The sequence below is a fragment of the Rhinopithecus roxellana genome, chromosome 8 (genome assembly GCF_007565055.1).
Source record: "Rhinopithecus roxellana isolate Shanxi Qingling chromosome 8, ASM756505v1, whole genome shotgun sequence".
NCBI classification, from domain to species: Eukaryota; Metazoa; Chordata; class Mammalia; order Primates; family Cercopithecidae; genus Rhinopithecus; species Rhinopithecus roxellana.
This window is the reverse complement of record NC_044556.1, coordinates 59,162,930-59,172,958: the sequence shown is the minus strand read 5'-3', so window position 1 is coordinate 59,172,958 and position 10,029 is coordinate 59,162,930.

Genomic DNA, 10,029 nt, shown 5'->3' with positions numbered 1-10,029 from the left:
AACCTCTCTCTTGTCCTCTTCTCCAGTGGCCAAACCCAATGGGAAGCCAGAAGGGCAAGGAGTCCAGATAATATTGTCCTCAAAGGTCAGACTTCCATTGAGAAAGAAGGAGGCTAAATGATGAAAGATGTTTTCCCGAGTCTGTAGATCTTAGGAGCCAGGTGTTGTGATCTACAGGATCAGTGACAATTCTTAGAGTCAGTCACACTTAGCGTCAGTCAGACTTAGAGTCACACTCCTCTTATAAGATTTCTTCCCAGGCTGGGCATGGTGGCTCACGCCTATAATCCCAGTACTTGGGGAGGCCGGGTGGACAGATCATGAGGTCAAGAGATTGAGACCATCCTGGCCAACAGAGTGAAACCCTCTCTCTACTAAAAATACAAAAAAAAAAAAAAAATAGCTGGGCATGGTGGTCCGCACCTGCAGTCCCAGCTATTTGGAAGCCTGAGGCAGGAGAATCACTTGAACCTGAGGGGCAGAAGTTGCAGTGAGCCGAGATCACACCACTGCACTCCAGCCTGGTGACAGAGGGAGACTCGGTCTCAAAAAAAAAAAAAAAAAAGATTGCTTCCCAATTCCATGACATCTTGGAGGCTGGAGGCTGACAACTGGCTCATGAATGTACATTGATATTGAGTAGCTATTTATAGGATTAAGGAATTTAGGTCCTTTATGGATGACTTAGTGTCAAGAAATTCCTAGCTACTAAATTTTATGTCAGCACAAACATTTTTTAAAGAAATAATAAATGCTGTCAAGTCTCTGGTTATATCTCCTCATTGAATAACTCTGAGTAATTCACTTTATCTCTCTATGCCCCAGTTCTTTTACCAAAGAATAAAGTAGTCATGTTCCTTATTCATTCAATGGACATTATTTGACGAAAAAGGTACTTACTAGATAATGGTCAGGAAAAAATACAAAAGATAAGACATTCGACACGTGATTATCTGTGTATTTGTATGCGTTCACATTTTTATTTAAATTTGACTAATAACAACATCTACCTAGTACTATCTCAGTGACCTCATTCAATCAAAATAATTGATTCACTAAATTAGAGCTTCATTCCAGGGGTTTTTGTTTTTGATTTGAGCAGAAATGGGAGCATGAATATGACAAGGTTATTGTGAGACTAGACCACTCATCAATAAGCCACCATCAGTACATTGCCTTGCAAAACTGCAAAACACAATTTCCTAACCTTGTTTCAGGTTTTGGCATCAAATATAGCATAACATTTTAGTGTGTTTTGTTTTTCCTGGTGGCACGTTGATCATAGAAATTTTTAGATGCTGCTGTTGGCAGAGAAACCATCAGCATTTGGCTGTTGGAGGATTTGTTTGCAAAAAGCAACTTGAACGGCCAATATGATGCCAATTAAAAATACAACAGTAACCTCCAGGATTTTTTTTTTAATGTTTAACCTCTGACAGTTAATTAATCTCACGCTAACTCCTTGGTGAATTTAGCTAAAGGTTCTGACCTAGGCATGTTGTCAGGAAAATCTGTGGAAGAACAGAGACATAACCCATGAATGTAAATTTAATATTCATGTATTTCTTAATAGAAAGCAGGTTCATTCAATTTCATTAAGCCCTAAAAGTGTTATGTTCAAAATCTCAGATGTGATTTTTATTTATTTAACAAACATTTAGCACTTACTATGTGCCTGGTACAGTTTTAAGTGGTTTGTACAGTGTAACTCATTATATCCTAAAAATAACTCTGTAAGATGGACATGATTATACCCATTTTACAGAATAAGAAACTGAGGCATGAGGGATTACTTAATTTGCCTGAATCACATCACCAGCAAGAGGTGTGGGAGTTGGGGGAGGGACTGAACACAGCAGTGGAGCTGCAGAGTCTCTGTGCTTTACCAGTTCTCTAGTTACGTTCAACGTTCTGGTCAGTTTTACAAAAAAATATGACTAGATCTTTTTCCACTTACCTGCTCAATGTGGGACCCTCATACACAGCACATATTGTGCAGGAAGTTGGTAGTAGCCCTTGAATGAGTTTTTTTTCTTCTCTCTGGGCCTCTCACCATCCATGAATAAGAAATAGAGACTGTGCCCAAGTCTCTTTCCAGATCTAGCATTGCAGCAGCCATTGAGATGGCATTAATTATTCCTGGCTGTGACAAATGGTGGAGGTTTCAAAGCTAACACAGATTTCCTTCTTTTGTGGTATTTCACTGTCCATGACGGGCAGAACATGGGAAACATTAGAAACTCCATTTAACCCAGCTGTAATACCAATTGGCCCTATCGTTTAGATATGGCTATATGTTTTTACCTATTAGAATATTTGTTTCTTACATGTGTGTGGCCTTGGCAAGTTTTAAATTCTTTCTTTTGAATATCTCATTTCATTTTAATAAAACTCCTGTGATAATGGCAGATTACAAGGGTTATAATCTCCATCTTCCAAACTAAAAAAGGAGAGATGAAGTGGCTTGCCCAAAGTCACATAGATATTTAGTGAAAAATGGAAAATCGTGTTTTTGTTTTTCCTGGTCCATTATGTATCTACTAGAGGTCGTCATTAAATCATTCACAGGTGTTAGTATAGGAAAGGTAAAGGTAGGATTGTCAGGACAGCTGTTCTCTGTTGACAAATTTAATGATTTCACTTCAATATGGCAGACATTTATGGAGCACTATTTGAAAAGCAATAGTTTCAGGCACAGGGGAACACACAGATCACTACATCTGAAGACTAACATTGTACTGAAATAAACAGACACATATGTAGATCACTAAGACACAACGAATACAAGTAAAGTGCTGTGAATGCTGTGAGAGGCAAAAACTAGAGAGATATTAGAGTTAAAAAGTTGAAGGTGATAACTCTGGGATTAGCCTATTTGGTTCAAATCCTCATTCTGTGACTAATTAGTTATAGAAACTTTATTTAAGCTACTTATCCCTTCTGGGCCTCAATTTCCCTCATCCATAAGGTAGAAATGATAGTAAATAATCTGTAAGTTTGTTCAAAGATTAATGAGCATGTAAAGTGTTTAGAATAGCTACTGGCTAGTATGTGGGCAGTAAATGTTGACTGCTTTGCTGTTATTCTCCTGCTGCTACGATGATCACAGCTATTGTAGTGATATAGGTGAAATTCAATCTCACCTAGGTGCATTTCACAGAGAGTTAATATTTCAGCAAGGGACTTTGGAGAAGAATCATTTCGTCAGAGGGAGAAAAAGGAGGAGCATTCTAGGTACTTCAAAAGACAAAGCTTAGACAGTCAGGAGGGGCAAGAAGTCTGAAAGAGAAGCAGCTAGCAAAGTGATCTGGGGCCAGATTTTGAAAACTTTCCTGGGCACTACGCTGCATTCACTCTGCAGAGAGGCAATGGGGATTTTAAGTGAGGTTTTTAAGTTAAGGAGTGATTTTTCATCTTGTCTGGCATTTGGGGATGGCTAGTCAGCCAGAGTAGAGGGAGCTAGATATGAGCCAAATTTTAGAAGGCATGATGTGAACTTGAAGTTAGAAAAAAGACTAGCAAAGGATCAAGAACAATAATTGAAGACAAGAGACAGACAGGGTGTCAAAACTAATTACGAAACTTAGTGGGATATTGGTTTGAAACAATGAACCAACTGAAACTCACAGTGGTAACATAACACCAAAAATAAGTCAGAAGACAAATTGTTGAGAGAGAAAGAGAAAGAAGACAGGAAAATTAGTTGGAAACTGCTTAAAATGTCTATGCAAGACAGTGTCAATAGCTAACACTTAAGCATAATGCTATTTTAAGCCTGAACAATTACTCTTAATATTTACTGCAAGTCTATGAGGAAGGTACAATTATAATCTCCACTTAAAAAAGTAAACAAGGGAGGGGGCGGAGCAAGATGGCCGAATAGGAACAGCTCCAGTCTCCAACTCCCAGCGCGAGCGACACAGAACACCGGTGATTTCTGCATTTTCAACTGAGGTACTGGGGTCATCTCACTAGGGAGTGCCGGACAATCGGTGCTGGTCAGCTGCTACAGCCTGACCAGCGAGAGCTGAAGCAGAGCGAGGCATCGCCTCACCTGGAAGTGCAAGGGGGAAGGGAATCCGTTTGCTAGCCAGGGGAACTGACACACAACACCTGGAAAATCGGGTAACTCCCACCCCAATAAGGCGCTTTAAGCAAAGAGGCACACCAGGAGAATACATCCCACGCCTGGCCGGGAGGGTCCCACACCCACGGAGCCTCCCTCACTGCTAACACAGCAGTCTGCGGCGATCTATCGGCAAGGCAGCAGCGAGGCTGGGGGAGGGGCGCCCGCCATTGCTGAGGCTTAAGTAGGTAAACAAAGCGGCTGGGAAGCTCGAATTGGGTGGAGCTCACAGCAGCTCAAGGAAGCCTGCCTGTCTCTGTAGACTCCACCTCTGGGGACAGCGCACAAGCTGAAGACCAACAGGGGAAACAGCGGGGGCCGGTGCAGACGCGAACGACTCTGTCTGACAGCTTTGGGGAGAGCTGTGGATCGGCCGGTGCAGACTGCGAACGACTCTGTCTGACAGCTTTGGGGAGAGTTGTGGATCTCCCAACTCGGAGGTTGAGATCTGAGAACGGACAGACTGCCTGCTCAGGTGTGTCCCTGACCCCGGAGTAGCCTAGCTGGGAGAAATCCCCCACTAAGGGCAGTCTGACACCCCACACCTCACAGGGTGGAGTACACCCCTGAGAGGAAACTTCCAAAGGAAGAATCAGACAGGTACACTCGCTGTTCAGCAATATTCTATCTTCGGCAACCTCTGCTGCTGATACCCAGGCAAACAGGGTCTGGAGTGGACCTCAAGCAATCTCCAACAGACCCAACAGACAGTCCTTCTGACTGTCAGAAGGAAAACTATCAAACAGGAAGGACACCTATACCAAACCCCATCAGTACGTCACCACCATCAAAGACCAGAGACAGATAAAACCACAAAGATGGGGAAGAAGCAGGGCAGAAAAGCTGGAAACTCAAAAATAAGAGCGCATCTCCCCTGCAAAGGAGCGCAGCCCATCGCCAGCAACGGATCAAAGCTGGTCAGAGAATGACTTTGACGAGAGGAGAGAAGAAGGCTTCAGTCCATCAAACTTCTCAGAGCTAAAGGAGGAATTACGTACCCAGCGCAAAGAAACTAAAAATCTTGAAAAAAGAGTGGAAGAATTGACAGCTAGACTAATTAATGCAGAGAGATCATAAACGAAATGACAGAGATGAAAACCATGACACAAGAAATACGTGACAAATGCACAAGCTTCAGTAACCGACTCGATCAACTGGAAGAAAGAGTATCAGCGATTGAAGATCAAATGAATGAAATGAAGCGAGAAGAGAAACCAAAAGAAAAAAGAAAAAGAAATGAACAAAGCCTGCAAGAAGTATGGGATTAGTAAAAAAAGACCAAATCTACGTCTGATTGGGGTGCCTGAAAGTGAGGGGGAAAATGGAACCAAGTTGGGAAAAACTCTTCAGGATATGATCCAGGAGAACTTCCCCAACATAGTAGGGCAGGCCAACATTCAAATTCAGGAAATGCAGAGAATGCCACAAAGATACTCCTCCAGAAGAGCAACTCCAAGACACATAATTGCCAGATTCACCAAAGTTGAAATGAAGGAAAAATCGTAAGGGCAGCCAGAGAGAAAGGTCGGGTTACCCACAAAGGGAAGCCCATCAGACTAACAGCAGGATCTCTCGGCAGAAGCTCTACAAGCCAGAAGAGAGTGGGCGCCAATATTCAACATTCTTAAAGAAAAGAATTTTTAACCCAGAATTTCATATCCAGCCAAACTAAGTTTCATAAGTGAAGGAGAAATAAAATCCTTTACAGATAAGCAAATGCTTAGAGATTTTGTCACCACCAGGCCTGCCTTACAAGAGACCCTGAAGGAAGCCCTAAACATGGAAAGGAAACAACCGGTACCAGCCATTGCAAAAACATGCCAAAATGTAAAGACCATCGAGGCTAGGAAGAAACTGCATCAACTAACGAGCAAAATAACCAGTTAATATCATAATGGCAGGATCAAGTTCACACATAACAATATTAACCTTAAATGTTAATGGACTAAATGCTCCAATTAAAAGACACAGACTGGCAAACTGGATAAAGAGTCAAGACCCATCAGTCTGCTGTATTCAGGAGACCCATCTCACATGCAGAGACATACATAGGCTCAAAATAAAGGGATGGAGGAAGATCTACCAAGCAAATGGAGAACAAAGAAAAGCAGGGGTTGCAATCCTTGTCTCTGATAAAACAGACTTTAAACCATCAAAGATCAAAAGAGACAAAGAAGGCCATTACATAATGGTAAAGGGATCAATTCAACAGGAAGAGCTAACTCTCCTAAATATATATGCACCCAATACAGGGGCACCCAGATTCATAAAGCAAGTCCTTAGAGACTTACAAAGAGACTTAGACTCCCATACAATAATAATGGGAGACTTCAACACTCTGCTGTCAACATTAGAAAGATCAACGAGACAGAAAGTTAACAAGGATATCCAGGAATTGAACTCATCTCTGCACCAAGCGGACCTAATAGACATCTATAGAACTCTCCACCCCAAATCAACAGAATATACATTCTTCTCAGCACCACATCACACTTATTCCAAAATTGACCACATAATTGGAAGTAAAGCACTCCTCAGCAAATGTACAAGAACAGAAATTATAACAAACTGTCTCTCAGACCACAGTGCAATCAAACTAGAACTCAGGACTAAGAAACTCAATCAAAACCGCTCAACTACATGGAAACTGAACAACCTGCTCCTGAATGACTACTGGGTACATAACGAAATGAAAGCGGAAATAAAGATGTTCTTTGAAACCAATGAGAACAAAGATACAACATACCAGAATCTCTGGGAAACATTTAAAACAGTGTGTAGAGGGAAATTTATAGCACTAAATGCCCACAAGAGAAAGCAGGAAAGATCTAAAATTGACACTCTAACATCACAATTAAAAGAACTAGAGAGGCAAGAGCAAACACATTCAAAAGCTAGCAGAAGGCAAGAAATAACTAAGATCAGAGCAGAACTGAAGGAGATAGAGACACAAAAAACCCTCCAAAAATCAATGAATCCAGGAGTTGGTTTTTTGAAAAGATCAACAAAATTGACAGACCGCTAGCAAGGCTAATAAAGAAGAAAAGAGAGAGGAATCAAATAGATGCAATAAAAAATGATAAAGGGGATATCACCACTGACCCCACAGAAATACAAACTACCATCAGAGAACACTATAAACGCCTCTATGCAAATCAACTAGAAAAATCTAGAAGAAATGGATAATTTCCTGGACACTTACACTCTCCCAAGGCTAAACCAGGAAGAAGTTGAATCCCTGAATAGACCAATAGCAAGCTCTGAAATTGAGGCAACAATTTATAGCCTACCCACCAAAAAAAGTCCAGGACCAGATGGATTCACAGCTGAATTCTACCAGAGGTACAAGGAGGAGCTGGTACCATTCCTTCTGAAACTATTCCAATCAATAGAAAAAGAGGGAATCCTCCCTAACTCATTTTATGAGGCCAACATCATCCTGATACCAAAGCCTGGCAGAGACACAACAGAAAAAGAGAATTTTAGACCAATATCCCTGATGAACATTGATGCAAAAATTCTCAATAAAATACTGGCAAACCGGATTCAGCAGCACATCAAAAAGCTTATCCACCATGATCAAGTGGGCTTCATCCCCGGGATGCAAGGCTGGTTCAACATTCGCAAATCAATAAACGTAATCCAGCATATAAACAGAACCAAAGACAAGAACCACATGATTGTCTCAATAGATGCAGAAAAGGCTTTTGACAAAATTCAACAGCCCTTCATGCTAAAAACGCTCAATAAATTTGGTATTGATGGAACGTACCTCAAAATAATAAGAGCTGTTTATGACAAACCCACAGCTAATATCATTCTGAATGGGCAAAAACTGGAAAAATTCCCTTTGAAAACTGGCACAAGACAGGGATGCCCTCTCTCACCACTCCTATTCAACATAGTGTTGGAAGTTCTGGCTAGGGCAATCAGGCAAGAGAAAGAAATCAAGGGTATCCAGTTAGGAAAAGAAGAAGTCAAATTGTCCCTGTTTGCAGATGACATGATTGTATATTTAGAAAACCCCATCGTCTCAGCCCAAAATCTCCTTAAGCTGATAAGCAACTTCAGCAAAGTCTCAGGATACAAAATTAATGTGCAAAAATCACAAGCATTCTTATACACCAGTAACAGACAAGCAGAGAGCCAAATCAGGAATGAACTTCCATTCACAATTGCTTCAAAGAGAATAAAATACCTAGGAATCCAGCTTACAAGGGATGTAAAGGACCTCTTCAAGGAGAACTACAAACCACTGCTCAGTGAAATCAAAGAGGACACTAACAAATGGAAGAACATACCATGCTCATGGATAGGAAGAATCAATATCGTGAAAATGGCCATACTGCCCAAGGTAATTTATAGATTCAATGCCATCCCCATCAAGCTACCAATGAGATTCTTCACAGAATTGGAAAAAACTGCTTTAAAGTTCATATGGAACCAAAATAGAGCCCGCATTGCCAAGACAATCCTAAGTCAAAAGGACAAAGCTGGAGGCGTCACGCTACCTGACTTCAAACTATACTACAAGGCTACAGTAACCAAAACAGCATGGTACTGGTACCAAAACAGAGATATAGACCAATGGAACAGAACAGAGTCCTCAGAAATAATACCACACATCTACAGCCATCTGATCTTTGACAAACCTGAGAGAAACAAGAAATGGGGAAAGGATTCCCTATTTAATAAATGGTGCTGGGAAAACTGGCTAGCCATAAGTAGAAAGCTGAAACTGGATCCTTTCCTTACCCCTTATACGAAGATTAATTCAAGATGGATTAGAGACTTAAATGTTAGACCTAATACCATAAAAACCCTAGAAGAAAATCTAGGTAGTACCATTCAGGACATAGGCATGGGCAAGGACTTCATGTCTAAAACACCAAAAGCAACGGCAGCAAAAGCCAAATTGAACAAATGGGATCTAATTAAACTAAAGAGCTTTTGCACAGCAAAAGAAACTACCATCAGAGTGAACAGGCAACCTACAGAATGGGAGAAAATTTTTGCAACCTACTCATCTGACAAAGGGCTAATATCCAGAATCTACAAAGAACTCAAACAAATATACGAGAAAAAAACAAACAACCCCATCAAAAAGTGGGGAAAGGATATGAACAGACATTTCTCAAAAGAAGATATTCATACAGCCAACAGACACATGAAAAAAATGCTCATCATCACTCGCCATCAGAGAAATGCAAATCAAAACCACAATGAGATACCATCTCACACCAGTTAAAATGGCAATCATTAAGAAGTCAGGAAACAACAGGTGTTGGAGAGGATGTGGAGAAATAGGAACACTTTTACACTGTTGGTGGGATTGTAAACTAGTTCAACCATTATGGAAAACAGTATGGCAATTCCTCAAGGATCTAGAACTAGATGTACCATATGACCCAGCCATCCCACTACTGGGTATATACCCAAAGGATTATAAATTATTCTACTACAAAGACACATGTACACATATGTTTATTGCGGCACTATTCACAATAGCAAAGACTTGGAATCAACCCAAATGTCCATCTGTGACAGACTGGATTAAGAAAATGTGGCACATATACACCATGGAATACTATGCAGCCATAAAAAAGGATGAGTTTGCGTCCTTTGTAGGGACATGGATGCAGCTGGAAACCATCATTCTTAGCAAACTATCACAAGAACAGAAAACCAAACACCGCATGTTCTCACTCATAGGTGGGAACTGAACAATGAGATCACTTGGACTCGGGAAGGGGAACATCACGCACTGGGGCCTATTATGGGGAGGGGGGAGGGGGAGGGGGGGGGGGGGGGGGGGGAGGGGGAGGGGGGAGGGGGGAGGAGGGAGGGATTGCATTGGGTAGTTATACATGATATAAATGATGAATTGATGGGTGCTGACGAGT